Source organism: Sceloporus occidentalis, unplaced genomic scaffold (assembly GCF_023333645.1).
Source record: "Sceloporus occidentalis isolate IW3139 unplaced genomic scaffold, rSceOcc1.0.p SCAF_1, whole genome shotgun sequence".
Taxonomy (NCBI): domain Eukaryota; kingdom Metazoa; phylum Chordata; class Lepidosauria; order Squamata; family Phrynosomatidae; genus Sceloporus; species Sceloporus occidentalis.
The window spans coordinates 88,427,473-88,444,001 of NW_028316981.1; the positions used below are offsets into that span (position 1 = coordinate 88,427,473).

Sequence of the window (16,529 nt, forward strand, 5' to 3'; positions counted from 1 at the left end):
GCTGGCCTTTCAGGCCGGACTGTTTTTTTGAAGAGTTGTCTAGTTGGGGAAGGTGTATCTACAGTGTAGAAATAATACAGTTTGAAAAAATTCTGTCATGGCTCCATCCTATGGAATCCTGCACCAGCACTCTTTGGCAGAGAGGGCTTATGAACTTGCAAAACTACAAATCCCAGGATTCCATAGGATGGAGCTACAGCATTTAAACTGATGTCAAACTGCATTATTTCTACAGTGTGAATGCACCCTAGACCTGGTTTAGAGCTAAAAAAAAAATACTAAGGAAGAGCACCAGAGACTTTGAGGTTGATTATCAACAGAGTTTGCATCTGAACAGTGCAAATGAGCATCTACATAGGGCTGGTGGCCACAATCCTCCCTACAATTATGATATGCATTGTGTTTCCATTTAAATGTCTATTTAAGAGAGGATATAACTTGCCCAAAGCCGCTTAGTGGATTTCTATGGCTGCATGGAGATTTCAGTCCTAGTCTTACAACAGTCTAACCATTAAACAACACCGGCATTTATCAATATGTGAGCACCCAGCCTACTTCTTACTTGATCTCAACAGATTGCTCTCTTTATCCCATTAACCCTGGGTAGAATTTTATAATTCAGTGTGCTCCATAAAGGAATGGGCAATGAATGCTGCAGCCGAACACTGGAAATCTGAAGTGCTTTACTGAATCTGTAAAGTATTTTCCTGAAGCAGAAATGTCCCTCTGGCACTGGTACTATATTATTATCTTGGGACCCACAGTTCTCTTTTCCTCTGCTATTATCTCTTAATGTCTTCAGAAACCCTGTCTTTACTGCCTCTGTAATTTTCCTGATTCTGTCTAAGTGTGGCAGGTTTTAGTTAGCCTTTTCCTTTCTCTTATAATCAGAAACTTTGCCTAACAGGCTTTGGTGGTGTGTGGTTGTCATTGCCTTACATTACAGTATTATGAGTTCATTTGGTGGAAGTTTTTTGTTTTCCTTCACATTTTTAGCCTTCAAGCGCCATGCATTAAATTTGCTCCTTAAACTGTCCCAGCAGTTACAATATGCATTATTCACACAGGCACCATTTCCTGATTGATGTTTAGATCTCTCTTCCTATGGATCTGAAAAAAAGATGGAGAAAGAGAAGAGATCAGGAAAGGGAGCTGTATTTATCTTTGATTAATCATCTTGATGGTTTGATAAAATCAAGAATTCAGAATATTGCATGTCACAGGGTTGCCAGGTCACCAGCTTCCCATTCCCAAATATTTCAGGGCCAAAATCTGAGACCAGAGGCAGGCCTGATGTCACCAGGGGTGGATTCCTGTGTAACAGTTGCAAAAGAAAATGTGAGTGTATCTTTGTATTGTGGATTTCTTCCACTATATCCTAAACAAATATTTCAGACAGCATTTAAGTCGCCAGAGGTTTAGTCCTATATGGGATCATACTTCTAATATTTATACACACACACTAATTTTACTGTGTCCAAAGAACTGTGCAATCAATATATAGTCATTTACTAGACATTGTCACCTGAAAATAGTGAAGTTTGATTTAACTACCTAGTTGTTGTAGTACATTTGGTCACCTATATTACTGATAAATTTGACAGAACAATTTATCTGCACAGAAACATCTGAATTCCAGCAGAATATTGAACAAGTCTTAGTTTCAATATTACACTACAGGTATGGAATTATGAACACAAGACTTTGGACATCACTTCCCATAATACTGTGCCTTGATAACAAATGGTCCAGAAGAGCCACCTATGGCTTTCTGTGCAGTTTAAGACTATCAGACTATCTGATTTAGCTCCCAGCTCAGTCATTCAAGTGACTGAGTCCCATCTCCATCTCCACTAATTGGACTCTAGAAAAAGCCTTACTTTGGTATGTATTACTCTTATTAGTGTTCATGAATTATGTTTTATCCAAAATAGCTCTCAAGAAGACCACCCCTTTAAAAATACTAAAATATTCTATGTAGAAATTGCAGGGTTCCATAGCATGAAAACAAGACAATGAAAGATGTATGAAACTGATATAATTATGTAGTGTGGATCTATCCTTATATATTTTTAAATACCTCTGTTGTGCTAAATCATATAAGTATGGGTAACATTACTGAACCCTGCAAAATACTTTGAGACTGTTCCATTTTAAAATTATTAATATTCATTTTTCCTAGCTCATTTGCTTGAAATGCAGATATAGGAGATTATCGCACTGCGTTCTGAGAACGTTCCATATCATCACGTGATGAGACCGTTCCTGGAACGGATATTACCGCATTAGCAATCAAAACGTGATGAGAATGTGATCAGAACGGCAGTTTACCGCACTGCGATTCCTTTTTCTTGAAACCGTTCTCAGAACGGTTTGCTATAGCGCATGCGTATTAGATCTTGGGGGCGGTGTACCAATGACGTCGCCACTCGGTGGTTGTTTTTAACCGGAAGTCGTCCGGTGACTTCCTTGTGGGGTGTAAAGATGGCGTCGGAGAAAGCATGGTTTGATCTTGTGAGCATGGTAGAGAAAGAAGAAGAGCGAAGAAGGAGAAGAATGAGTCGCATTGCTCAATCACTGGTCCTCATTTCGCGCCGGAGGGCTGCTCTGAGTAAGATTGCAGTCATGGCTGCCAGCGGCAATCTTGATATATCCAGTTGTCTGGCATGGATGGCGACCTGGCCTCGCATCCCACGTTGGTGGCAGCAACCCCGGGAGCGGACCAACTGGTGGAGTGACGAAGTCCTCCAGAGATGGGATAACGACATGTGGGTTTCTAACTTCCGCATGTCTAAAGAAACCCTTTTTGATCTGGCCAGCATCTTGAGACCAGAGCTGGAGCGTGGGGAGTCTGTATTCCGGAGTCCCATCCCGGTGGAGAAGAGAGTGGCCCTGACTATTTGGTGGCTCTCAAGCCCTCTGATGTATAGGAAGGTGGCTTCCCGTTTCGAGGTTGGAGCATCCACAGCTGCAGAAATCGCCATCGAGGTGTGCCTTGCCATGGAGAAGCTGCTGCTGAGGAAAACTATCCAGCTTGGAAACTACCACACGGTGTGTATCAATATTACTTTTAAACCTAAGACTTCTGGGTGCAAATGCATTAATGCATATCTAAAGATAGATAGGTTTTGCTCATGTAATACCATTAAGATATGTTTACATCCTGCCTTTTCCTTGTTTGGGAAAAAAAGAAAGGCTTTCAATTACCTTTGCAATTATGGGGGTGGGTTAATGATCCTGGGCTTGGGGCATGGATTTAAAAGGTGCATCTCTGCTGCTGGCTTCTCTGTTATCCAGCTGTGCTGGGGGGGTGGTCCTAGGCTTGGAACATGCACTTTGGAGGTGCATCTCTGCTGCTGGCTTCTCTGTTATCCAGCTGTGTTGGGGGGGTGGTCCTGGGCTTGGGGCATGGATTTAAAAGGTGCATCTCTGCTGCTGGCTTCTCTCTTATCCAGCTGTGCTGGGGGGTGGTCCTGGGCTTGAAGCATGCACTTCGGAGGTGCATCTCTGCTGCTGGCCTCTCTCTTATCCAGCTGTGCTGGGGGGTGGTCCTGGGCTTGGAGCATGCACTTCGGAGGTGCATCTCTGCTGCTGGCCTCTCTCTTATCCAGCTGTGCTGTTGTGGTTTGGTTTGCTATTCTGAAAAAATGTATCTTGATATATTTGCAAGAGTTGATATGTGAACAAGTAACATCTGGATTCCCCTTCAGTGTGTTCTAGGTATATATATAAACCCTAATAATTTCTATTGTCCTTTTTATGCTTTTGTCTCTTTGATCCCAGTTTCATATACCAAATAATAATAATAATAATGCATCATCTGATATGAAATATGTTAACCCACTTTTTTGATATCCCAAATTTATTATACCTTTGCCTTTTTTCAGATTATGGATGGATTTCAGAGACTCGGATTCCCACACTGCATAGGAGCTATTGATGGCACTCATATTTCTGTTTGCCCACCGCTGGGACGCAGAGAGGAATACATCAACCGCAAGCAGGGATTTTCAATTGTTCTGCAAGCAACTACAGATCACAGTGGGAGGTTTATTGACATTGAAGTAGGGAATTGTGGGAGATCACATGACAGCCACATATTTACCAATTCCGCTATCTGTCAAGTGATGGATGAAGGCTGTTTTGTGCCCGGAAATCCCACCCTTCATGTCCACGATGTAGCCATTCCTCCACTGATTATAGGGGATGGTGCCTACCCAATCAGGAAATGGCTCATGACACCATATCGTGGAGAATTAACACCTGACAAACTTGCTTATAACACCGCCCATTGCAAGGCAAGATGCGTGGTGGAGAGGTCTTTTTCGCGATTGAAATCTAGGTGGGGGTGTCTGTCTGGTAGACTAACTGTGAAAGAGGAAAATTTCATCTCTGTTGTCACAGCATGTGCCATACTGCACAATATTTGCGAGACGAGGGGAGAAGTGCTTGATCCCGATGTAGAGCCACCTGCGAAAATTGTCCTCCCCGCTTTAGCGAATAACATCAGAGGACACTCTACAAATCACAAAAAAGAGGGTCAAACTGTTAGATCTGCAGTAACTAACATTATTTTGGGTCGTTAACACCAGAAACTGACATTATTTGATGTTTCATAACATCACCTCAGTTATGGCAACAGCATTGATCTGATCAAAACGTTTCTTCTTGGTTTACCTTTGTATCAATCTACAAATGTTGATATACATGTGTTTGACAACATGTCATGTACAACATGTGAATAACTTTACCAGACGGCAATGTTGAATCACGGTTGTTTAGATTCTTTTTTCTTTTAACTTTTTTTTCCCCAATCAGGTTCTGCTAGTGGTGTTTATATTATTGTGGGGTATAAATACCCGATTGTTATAGATTAGCTTCATGGTTTACCCAAATTTTGGAAATCTATTTTGAAGTGTTATACAATTGCTATATTGATGTTTCAAATATCCTTTTTTGGCAATATAGGAAAACAATGGTGTAAAAATGGCTTGTTTATATTACATTTATATTAATACATCATGTTTCCTACCTTGAAAACCAAAAGGAAGGCTGTTCTAGAAACCATTGCTGAATAATGTTGCTATTGTTGTGGAAATGTTTAGGTATATTAAGGACGGTAGACCAATTTCTGAGAACACAGCTGTATTTTATCAACAATATAACTTAACATTTTAAAACACGATTAAATATCCTTTTTCTTTTGAAAAAAAACCGTCTGGTGGCTTGTTTTCCATTATGTCAACAAAGCACGCATTTATATACACTGTATATACATTAGGTGAGAACATATCCATATATACATGGTGACATACAAAACCTTTCCTTAACATGAAAATGAAATTTTACTGTGGTTCAAGGAGAAATGGTTTAAGTCCCTCTTTATCGGTCACAAAGGGCACGTAACAGGGTAAACATAGAATGCTGAAACATATCTGAGGTTTCAAAACAGAACCTTTTCCCTATATGTTTCCCTTATGGGGAAAATATTTTTTTTTTCTTGATTATCCTCCCAGTACGAGAACTGCATGGTTTATCTTGGTTTTGAACAGGTGCAACTGCGCCTTGCAAGGAAGATGTTCCTGCATTGCTCACACATTGCACGGTTCCAATGCAGCCTTCATTTTCTGGGGGATCAGTGACTGCAACAACATTCTGAACATCCCTGTTGATGTTCTCTACTGTGTTGTCACCATCTCTAATTTCACTACTAGGAGTGACAGGACAACCATCAGGAGCATAAGCAGGAGGAAGTTCATCAAAGAGTTCAGGGGAATTGTTCCCTTGACATTTCCCACCAAAATCTGATGTGGATGGTTGCTCCTGGAAATCTGTAAAGACAGCTGGGCCTGGTGTTGAAGGAGGAATATCACACGGAGATGCCCTGAATGATGTGTGCATAGTTCCTTGGGCAACAGTATCATGTTGCCCCGTTGGAAGTGCACATTCATGATCTACTTTCCTCCGGTACAGTTCAGTCATGGTCTCCATGTACTGCAACATTCTCTGTCTGTCCTGTGCACTTCTCCTTACATCTTCCTCCATAATATTTACAAGTTCCATTTCTGTCCTCCTACAGTCTTTCATGCTGTCGTGTACAATTTCCATGAACCGTTCCTGTGTTCTCCGGGTAAGTTGGGCCTCTCGACTTGCACTCTGCATTATAGTGCGCGCAATATGTTCTCCTCTTCTGGCGCGACGATTCCTGTTCCTGTTTGAACGCAGTCTTGTTCCAGGAGACAGCAATACATTGGGTGGTTCGTCCTCTGGATCGTTAGGTACTGAAATTTAAAAATTAGTGAAAATAGATTAAGCCCACAGGAAGGAAATTTATTTCTAATGGTAGCATCATGTAAAGGGTTGTAGACAAAGAATTTTCTTAGAAAAGCAGATGCTACCTACCATTGCTTGTACCGCTTGTATCATCTGCACGTCTTTCCAAGTCACCCAATTGTTCTCCAGTCGCACCTTCAAAGTGGAGCATTAAACACCAACGTTATTTCTTTTGAACACATATACAGGTTCACAATATTTATGAAGAAAACAGAGATCCAGAAATTGACATAAATTTATATATGACTACCTGCTATTTGCGTAGGTCCACTTTCCAAAATTGTGACAGGTATCGTAATGACTGTGTCATCGAGACAAGTGTCATCAGAATCTGAAAAATGCAAGGGGAAAAAAAGAGTAAAGCCTTTGTCTTTTTAACAAAATAATGTTGTCATGCACATAGCAGAAATCTTCAGGCATTACAGATGGGCTACTTGCCTTCATCACTGTCTTGTCTGGTAGTTGTTTCTTGGGTGCTTCCTTCGCCTGTGTTAGCCATGGAGGTGGATGCGGTTTCTTGATTCACATTTGTGGTTTCACCCTCCCTTTCAAAATCAAGACTTCGGGATAACCTGTTAGGGGTGATGCTAACATCCCCATGAAAGATTTCCTCTAGTTCCCTATAAAAGGGACATGTAATAGGGTTGCTTCCACTTCTCTGATTGTGTTTCACAACCTTTCTGTACTCAAATCTCAATTTTTTTGATTTAGATCTGCATTCCTCGGCAGATCTGACATGGTTCCTCTTTGCCATTTCATCAGATACAACTTTAAATTTATCCAAATTTCTGTAATTCTTTTTTAATTTGGACTGCAATTTTTGTTCTTTCCATATCTCCAATAAGGCCAAAACTTCATTGGCACTCCACACCCTCCCCCTTGCTTGTGCGGAGGCACTGCTTTCGGTCACTGCATGGCTATCCATGGCTTTCCTAATTACAGAAAGTATAAAATAATACTGTCTGCAATTTAATTATAGAGGCTGTGAAATAAACTTCTGCGTTAGCACTTAGCTGCTGATGCTGGCTCTCTGCACTCCCAAACTCCCGGCACTGCAGTAAAAGCACTAGAGGGCGCAAGTCTAGTTTTGGCGCCAAGAATCCCTGCACAGTGATGACGTTGCAAATCCCTCTTCCCGCTGGACTTTTCGGAGTGGCCGAAGTTATTGGGAAGCAGTGATGGCGCGTAGTAAGGGATCCAAATGGGTCAATAAGGAGATTGATCTGCTCCTGAGAAGTGTTAGGGGGAGCGGAAAATTAAAGACGCTCATGAGGTCCCGTTCTGTACCCATTCTTCCTGTGCATAGAGAGGTAGCAGAGCAATTAAAAATGCATGGCTACAACCGCACCGCCGAAGAGGTATACATGAAGTTCAAAATGACGCGTGAAAAATTTTTGGCCAGTCTAAATAGTTTTGGGCCATCACCCCCCAAAGAAAGACAACCACCCTTTTTCCCCCTAATGAAAGAGCTGTGGCTTATGGCGGGGAACCATGGCTCCCAGGAAAAAAATCCCTCGGGTAAGTTTGTAGCTTTACAAGTAAGGGCTCATTGTTGCATAGTATGCCATGGAATTCCTCCAGTGTTGTAGCCATAAGGAACAGTTGCTAAAGACAGTCACTATATCAATATCATATTAGGCTACTTCCCTTATCAGTTTCCAAAAGAAAAACACACTACAATGGACTACCAGCCCTGAGGTCGCCATACTTTTCCAACATAGGAAGGGATAGATGGGTGTACATATGGAGGATAAATTTATTAGACAACAGCATTGCCACTCTGTTTTCTTACTTTTTTCTAACTGCAAAAAGATGGAGAAATTTTGATGTCCTACATTTTTAGTTGTATTATCAACCTGCAGTTTTCCTAGAGTATTCTTACTATGATCAATGCACAATTTCTGATCTAGTTATCTCTTTGATTTTTTTATATTGATCAACATGCAGATACTATAGATGAACCTTGCTGTAGTGGAATCCAGTCGGGACCATCGGCAAGAGACATCTTGCCAGAACCCCAAACTCTTGTACCCAGCTACATAACTGAACTTCAACAGTCAGGTGAATTTAAATAAATATGCATTGTCTTTTTCAAAAGAGAGTGGTGGTCATATAAGGATTAAGGTTTATATTAATAACATACATCTATATACCGGAGAACTGAATATCACGAAAACTTTACTTTCAAGACAGTAAATAAAAAGAAATATATGAACATATTGTGTTAAACAGAGAATACATTGCAATAAACTGTCTTATTAAAAGCTTTTTGTATATATCTTTTGTCTGTACAGTGCAATCTTCCTTGAAAACGCAGGAAAATATCAATCGGAAAATTGTGGGAGTACTACAGAAAATGAATGGCAGATTAAAGAAAATCGAAAATATAATTGAATTGCATCTGCAGAAAACATCCAACACTTAATTGTATTCACACATGTTTTTATTACTGCATTGTTATTGAATACAAGTTTAGAGTTTGGACACAGTACTGTACTCTTAACGTAAGATGGCTGTTATTTTGTTTTCAAATAACATGCATCGATCGATGATAACGAAGTTATGATTGTCCTTTTTTTAAAAAGGGTATTTCTGTTTTTTTTATAAAACCTTTTTTTGACTGGCATCCAAAGTTGCATATGGTACATATATGTTGTTCCAAGGGAACCAGACTTTATTTTTAACAAGTGTGAATCCCCAATTTCTGGGTAATCATTTGTTTGTTATTACAGATTTAGAAGATTGTTTTGTTGTATTGCGTCGCAGTGTAATAAACGCAGTTTGTAATTAATAACTCACATCTGTTGCCATGCTTAACAGTAGTGTCCTTTACTTCTATATAAAAATAGCTGTTCAGACTGGCAGATTGATAATTTCTTGAATACCATGCCACCAAGTACAGGAAATACACACTGCCAAGAGCATCAAAGGTACATAGTTTCATAAAGATAGAGGTAACATAACAACCTTAATCCAGATATCAAATTCACTTAGCTGTGAAAAGCTAGCATTCCAAACAGTCAAGGTAGATGCTGGTATGACGTATTACCAGTAGGCCCCTGTAAAGTTAGCCCACATCATACTGCTTCTGTTTGACAGCCTTTACATGTACTTTGTGACCAAGAAGTGTCTTCATTCAAACAATACAAAATGCATGGTAGAGTGGCCATACATGTTGTTTTATACATGCAAGTAGAAATGTTCTACAAAATAAAAATCATCCCAATTAAAAGCAATGGAAATACATTGCTGTGTAAACTTTCAGCACTTTGCAAATAAAGCTTAACAGTAATAATAGTAATAATATTCAGGCAGAGAGTATTGATATACATGTTTGCTTCATGATCCATCAGCAATGGTAAGTTTTGAGTGGCAAATTGTGCAGTACTATAAACAAATTCTAATATTAGTTAAATTCTGAATATGAAATAATTTCTCAAATGCATAACAGATTACAGATGAAAAAGAACATAATTCCTGAAATCCAGAAATGATCCCTTTTGTAAAATGCTGGAGGGAGAATAGTTCTTTGAAAATAAGTTTACCAGCCAGCAATGAAAACCATGGTCAACATTACACATAAACCCACTTCCTCAGATGTAATTTTGGCTTAGTTAACACTCTTCTTTGGGCTGCTCATGCTGTTCAAAGAACCAGATCCATTTGCATATTAGCCAGCATGCTGCCAATCCCCGGCACACCCTCCATGGATGTCTATAGTGTGTGAAACTCTGCCTTGCATGCATTTCTACATGGCCCCCACCCTTTCTCCCAAAATGGAAGAGACCTTCAGGGGACACTGGGGAGGGAAGGTTTTTTTTTCTATTTCTTTTCTTTTACCAGAATGTGAGGCGGGGAAGTTCCCCGCCTCTTTTTGTGCAGGCCGAAATATACTGTCATCCTTGTAGGTCACACAGTATCAGAACAGGATCATATTGGCCAGCGGTCTTCTGGCAGCCCATTAAGGCATCTCATGAGATGCTTTAATGCTGTTCCAGAATTCTGCCCGCTGCAGGCGACTCCTTTCTTTTCTGTGTCACCCACAAGGATAACAGCATACAGCGGCATGTCGAGCTCCCATGACAGGAGCCACGACTGAGCAATTTGGCATCAAGAGCAACCCAGACCCCACACATTTCCACTGTCTTTCGTGTCATGGCGAGTATCGCCGTTCCTTGCTCTATGACATCTCTTTCTATATGGTCGATCCTATACCGTTTGTCCTGCTGCCCACAACCCGCTCCTTTTGCTGTTATGAGCTCGTTTTGTCCAAAATTTAAAGCTAATTTGCATATATTTCCCAGCATTCCAGCACCCCTCATCCATTATGGCCTCCATGGCTTCAATACCCAAAACCCGGCCATCCAATAGTCTCCTTGCCTCCGTACATGTGACCCCAAACAACCAATCCCCAGTCTAAATTTGCCCCTAAATGCCTCCCTTTCCTCTGTCAATCATCTGCAAGGGGAGGAGAAGCCCCAAAGCCGAGCTGGAAAAAGCACAATCTGTCATAAGCACGCAGGGAGGCCAGCCCCAAATCCTCAGAGCCCGACAGAGGTTTTAAAAAGACAAAAAACTGAGAAACCTCCAGGTTCCCCCCCCCCCCCTCAGAATATTTCCCCCCTTTTCCTAGTGCTGCCCTCGGTGTCGCTGCATCCGCGGACCCCAGATGTCCTTTAAACCCCAGCCCCCGGATATCATGGTGTATTGTGCATACACACAACAGAGATGGGTCACTTACACAACTCCAGAGATAAATATGTCTAGACACATTGCAATATGCTGGCGACAGAAGTCACTCTGTGACAATTCCGGAGACACTTGTATCCTCTGCTTTTGCGACTCGGTAACAGTTTGCAAACATGCAACCTGTGATAGTTAGTGCTATGCATTATGTCTATGTAATATCTCCATTTCTGCTTTTTTGTACCCGTGCACAGAAAAAAAACCTCACACACGTGTGTGTATGCAGAGAATAGGATAAAATCCTTTTGTCAAAGACGGGGGCACGTCATACATGGGAGAGCAAAGAAAAAATTAGTACGCTCTAGGACTTTGGAGGACTAAAAGGGAAGGGCATTCTTTCAGCCAATCAGGAGACGGAGGAATGCGAGAACGGATTTGAGAACACATAAGAATACCGCACACACCTCTGTTGGAACGTTCTCATCCCGTTCCAGCTCTCTGGGAACACATTCATATCTGTACCCTCCTGGAACACATTTGGAACGCATTTAAGCGTTCTGAGAACCCGATTGGAACACATACTGTGCGGTATACTCAAATGCGTTCCGTTCTCATCACGTGATGAGAACGTTCTCAGAACGCAGTGCGATAATCTCCATAATCTTTACACATCTTTAAGCATGCTATGATGCATTTCTTTAGAGCACAGCTACAAAAAACAACAGACAGACAGACATGCATGCATGCATGCAAATCTAATACAATTAATGCTGTTGTCAGACCACATAGTCCTTGATTAAAATAAATGCTTGTGCTGGGGACATAAATAAAAGTCACATGGTAATGTGTTTAATGAAAAGCACCTGTGCTAATCTTGAGGTATTGGGAAATGCTGCTTCAGGATTTTGTTTGAAGAAGCAACATTTGTGAAGTACATGGCCTCCTAAGAGTCTGGAAGCCACACCAAAGCCACAATCCAGTCCTAAGGACTGGAGCACAGCTTTGGCGCAGTTTCCAGACTCTTAGGATGCATGCATCATTTAAACAGCATACCTCCAAAGTGACCCGAAGCAGCTTTATTTTGGCAGTCTGTATGGAGCCTTAGTCCTCATTTTTCCCAGCCTGTGCTATTTTTATACTTAACTGCACTGAAGTCACTTTTCCTCCCATAGGGCTCCAATCACATATTAGCCAGTGTGGTACGTTGGTGAATTTTGACATGCAACACATAGCATGACAGTCCTAATACCCATGTTCTCAAGGAGAATCCAAATATGCCAGCAGCAGTGTTGATCTATCACATATATCATGTATCTATCATACATGTTGAATATGTTGCATTGTAACAAGGACAGGTGACAACAATAGATTGCCTGTCTTCCAGCATTTTATAAATGAAAACCAGGACACATGTGGCCTTAACCTCAGAATGTGGTCAACAGTGATGTAGACTTGACTTGGTTGACTTGGATTCAAGTCACTTCAGTAACTCTACTTGGACTTGTTTCTGCAATAAATGATGCACTGACTTGAATCAACTTGAGACTTGTATATTTTTTGTCACTGACTTGCTGGCATAACTTTATCTAGAAGGAGCAAATGCTTTAGACAACAGGCTTGAAGTAGGGCTTGAGGTCTGTTCAGCAGTCTGTCCCTGCTGCACATTAGAGGAGACTTTAGACAACATAGCAAAAACCAGGAGAGGTTGCAGCAATTTGCTTTTCCCTGAGCCTATTGTGAAGAGCAAGATTTTGCCCTCTCCTTTCCCATTAAGCTAACTGATTGGAAATATTTTCGCACTTTGGACTTAGTTTGCAGCAACTGAAGTAAGCTGAGGACAAAGGGGGAAAGTGACAGGAAGAGAGAGGAACGGGGACATTCTAAAAGCACCTGAAAAAAGTGGGATGATAGAGGATTAATCAAGACTATCCCTGGACTGCTGGGACTTGCAATCCAACGATGCCTGGAGGACCATATGATTTCCCATCTCTGACTTAAGGTTAATCTTAGTTTTTCCACGTTCTCCTGCTCCACGAGATGGGAGAGGCCAGTGGTAGCTCACAGGGAATTCACTAACAATTGTTAAAATGCAGTGGCATTCCAATAATGTTCATGCAAATACTAAAAGGATTGTGAGGAATATCACTTAGAGAAAGCAAATCAAATGTAAAGTCTTCCACTAAAACATAGGTCAGTCTTGTCAGCGGTCTCAAAGGGCCATATTTCCAGAACTGTTTTCTCAGTCAAACAGTTGTATCCCTCATCCCAGAGAAGGGGGCCAGTATGATACCACAGTGGGACCTAATGCTTTCTGCTTCATAAGCACATTTACAGTGGAAATGACAATGTCATTCTCTCTCTCCTGAATTCCATTAAAGGGTGATAAAGATCTGTAACGGATGGTTCTCAGCAACTATGGTTACACTTTACAGAAGGAACATGAAGAGGGAACAGCTTCTCTATGCCTGCCTCCCACAAGGCTCCTTCAAATGTCTGAAGGTCCAAAACTGCAGGGATGAGGCCCAAGGCAAGCTCTACCACTAGACGGAGTGAAGTATTCACCCCAGGCAGCATATTTTAAGTGCCAGGAAATAGCTGAAAACTGTTATGTAATTTGGAGCTATTGTAGTTTTATTGCCAGGAATGTGGAGAGATGGTTACAGGATTTTCTGAATTTCTTGCCAAAATATTTTACCTGATTGGAAGCCATGCAACTTGTGTTGGGTGAATGGATGAATATTATCTGTGGTTCTGTGCCAGGCTACAAAATGTCCTGGGCCAGCTCTGTTCAGACCAGGCTATTCTGCACAATCATTACAACACAGGAAGAATTTGCAGTGATTAGTCAGACCCATGTGGCACTAGGTCTGTAAATACTGCAGCAGGAGAAAGCCACGTATACAAAAAGTGGCTATCATTCCCAGGACTGGCTGATTGAAGTCATGCATTTTGGGCCACATAGACAGGCACGTGACTAGCTGTCAATTCTAGGTTGGCCTAAGGGACAAAAACAGAAAAAATGGGAAACTGACATGAACCCAGTTTCTTATGTACTCCTCTACCCAACATTTGTTTAGCGTTTCATACACCATTTGAGTTTGGGGTGTGGGCTAAAGGGGTGCTTTCCCATAGGCTATGTGACTTCCTTGTTTCTTTGACTTCAACCACAACTAAACATTTTATCATTCTGAAGCACCAACCCAACAAATCTGCCTTGTCCAGAACAGGCTTAAATCATAGAATCATAGAATTGTAGAGTTGGAAGAGACCACAAGGGCTATCCAGTCTAACCCCCTGCCATGCAGGAACTCTCAATCAAAGCATCCCCCGACAGATGGCCATTCAGCCTCCGTTTAAAGACCTCTAAGGAAAGAGACTCCATTACACTCCAAGGGAGTGTATTCAACTGTCGAACAGCCCTTACTGTCAGGAAGTTCCTCCTAATGTTGAGGTGGAATCTCTTTTCCTGGAGCTTGCATCCATTGCTCTGGGCCCTAGTCTCTGTAGAAGCAGAAAACAATCTTGCTCCCGCCTCAATATGACATCCCTTCAAATATTTAACCTTCTCTTCTCCAGGCTAAACATCCCCATCTCTAGAGTTGCCATAGCTGAGGACCTCCAAACCGGCACAAATGTAGGACAAGATTTTAAAATGTAGAACCTTTTTTTAATTTCCTGGCCAGGAAATTTAAAAAAGTCCTACATTTTAAAACCCTGTCCTCCTTCTCCTCCCCGGCTTGGGAGGAAGCCTCGGCCACCTCCCAGGCCAGGAAGGAGTGTGGGGGCCGCCTGTCATCGCGGCAATCGCTGCGGTAGCAAGCAGCCTCCTTCTCCTCCCCGGCTTAGGAGAAAGCCTCGGCCTGCTCCCAGGCCGGGAAGGAGCACGGGGGCCGCTCCTCATCGCAGCGATCGCCGTGATGGCAAGCGGCCTCCTCATCCTCCCTGGCCTCCTGGAGGCCTTGGAGGACCTCACGGCCGGAGCTCCGACCGCGGAGTCTTCCAAGGCCTCTCTGGGGCCTGGGAGACAGCGTCTCCCAAGCCTCAGAGAAGCCTTGCAGGGCTCCACGGCCGCGGAGCCGCTTCCACTCTCTGGGGCCTGGGAGACAGCGTCTCCCAAGCCCCAGAGAGGCCTTGGAGGGCTCCGTGGCCGCAGAGCCGCTTCCACTCTCTGGGGCCTGGGAGACAGCATCTCCCAAGCCCCAGAGAGGCCTTGGAGGGCTCCGCAATCGCGGAGCCGCCTCCAGGGCCTCGCTGGGGGGGGGAATCCCAGGAGCGGGGCCAAACTGGGGCAGGACTGTACAGACTCGCCCCAAACCGTGAAAGTCCCGCCCCCAGGCGGGATATGGCAAGCCTACCCATCTCCCTCAGTCGTTCCTCATAGGGCATGGTTTCCGGACCCCGCATCATTTTAGTTGCCCTCCTTTGGACACGCTGACAAGAAAAGCACAGAAACAAAAATCATTTTCTGTTTCTTCTTTAGAGCAGAAAGCAAGGGGGTATTTTATAGATCCCGGAAAGCCCTCTGTACCATTTCCACCAACCATGGTCACTATCAAGCAAGAGGGTTAGCTGAGGAGTCACTTGTGAACATCTTTGAGCCAGGCTTCTACTTTTCCTTGTTTTTCTTTTCCCTTCTCTACCAGACTACAATAGAGATGAGCAACTTTGCCCCCTGAATATAAAACCATAAGCCCCAGGCAGCATGGTCAAAGGCCCAAGGGTTTTTAACCTTTAGGGTTCCAAATACCTGGAGGGCACCAGTTTGTCTATTCTTGCCCAGTGTCATGCCTCCCTTTGGGATACCAGCAGAGCAAATGTATGGGGTTTTTTGCACGGTCGAGGGGCTCAACATACCTACAATTTGGGTGATGCTGCTTCAGGTGTTCTCACTGAACACTCAGCATGCTTAAATAGGCAGCAAACACTGGCCACCTGCTGAGAGCAACAGCTACCTCCCACTTGGTGGAAAAGGCACCCATGTCAGCTAGAAGGCTGTGGCCTGCTTTCTGGATTCTTTGTGCATCCTTTGGCCTATTTTGTAGGATTATCAGATGGTGAAAGTAATCCATGATGAATCCAAGTTAAATCTCCATTGTTCACATGAATTCCAAATGCATTCAATTCAGTTTTGGGGAAGGGCTGCCAAAAACCCCCACTTAACCCAAAATGATCAATACCAGTTTTTCCCCAAGTTTTTTAAAGATCTGTTATCACTGGCAGTGTGAATAACAGGTGCAAATAGACTCGAGATTAAACTCTGTATAAAATGCCTTGAACGCATTTTGATTACATTTGTATCACTGACTCCATGTTTATTTGAGTGTTGGCATGTGTAAGCAATTAAACTCGCAGTGATGCACAGAGATGCAGTTCTATAGTGTGAATAATAAACCTGCAATGTGTGAATATTCCCATCTACTGACTGATCCCTCCACTTCTTGAGCTCTGGACTGCTAACTACCATGTGGCCTCTTAAATCCCAGTGAATTATGACACTCTGATTTTGGTGA

The 16,529-nt window shown here is 42.6% G+C and overlaps 2 long non-coding RNA genes across 2 annotated transcripts; one reads left to right on the top strand and one right to left on the bottom strand.

Annotated features, from left to right (window-relative positions):
• The first annotated feature begins 1,262 nt into the window (after positions 1-1,262).
• LOC149321766 (uncharacterized) lies at positions 1,263-8,843 on the top strand. Its single transcript, XR_016281545.1, has 3 exons — positions 1,263-1,338; positions 8,281-8,394; positions 8,628-8,843. It is a non-coding gene; the product is annotated as an uncharacterized LOC149321766 (long non-coding RNA).
• On the bottom strand, positions 5,203-7,728 carry LOC149321767 (uncharacterized). Its single transcript, XR_016281536.1, has 3 exons — positions 6,584-7,728; positions 6,403-6,468; positions 5,203-6,281 (listed from the first exon to the last, which is right to left on the bottom strand). It is a non-coding gene; the product is annotated as an uncharacterized LOC149321767 (long non-coding RNA).
• Positions 8,844-16,529: the final 7,686 nt, after the last annotated feature.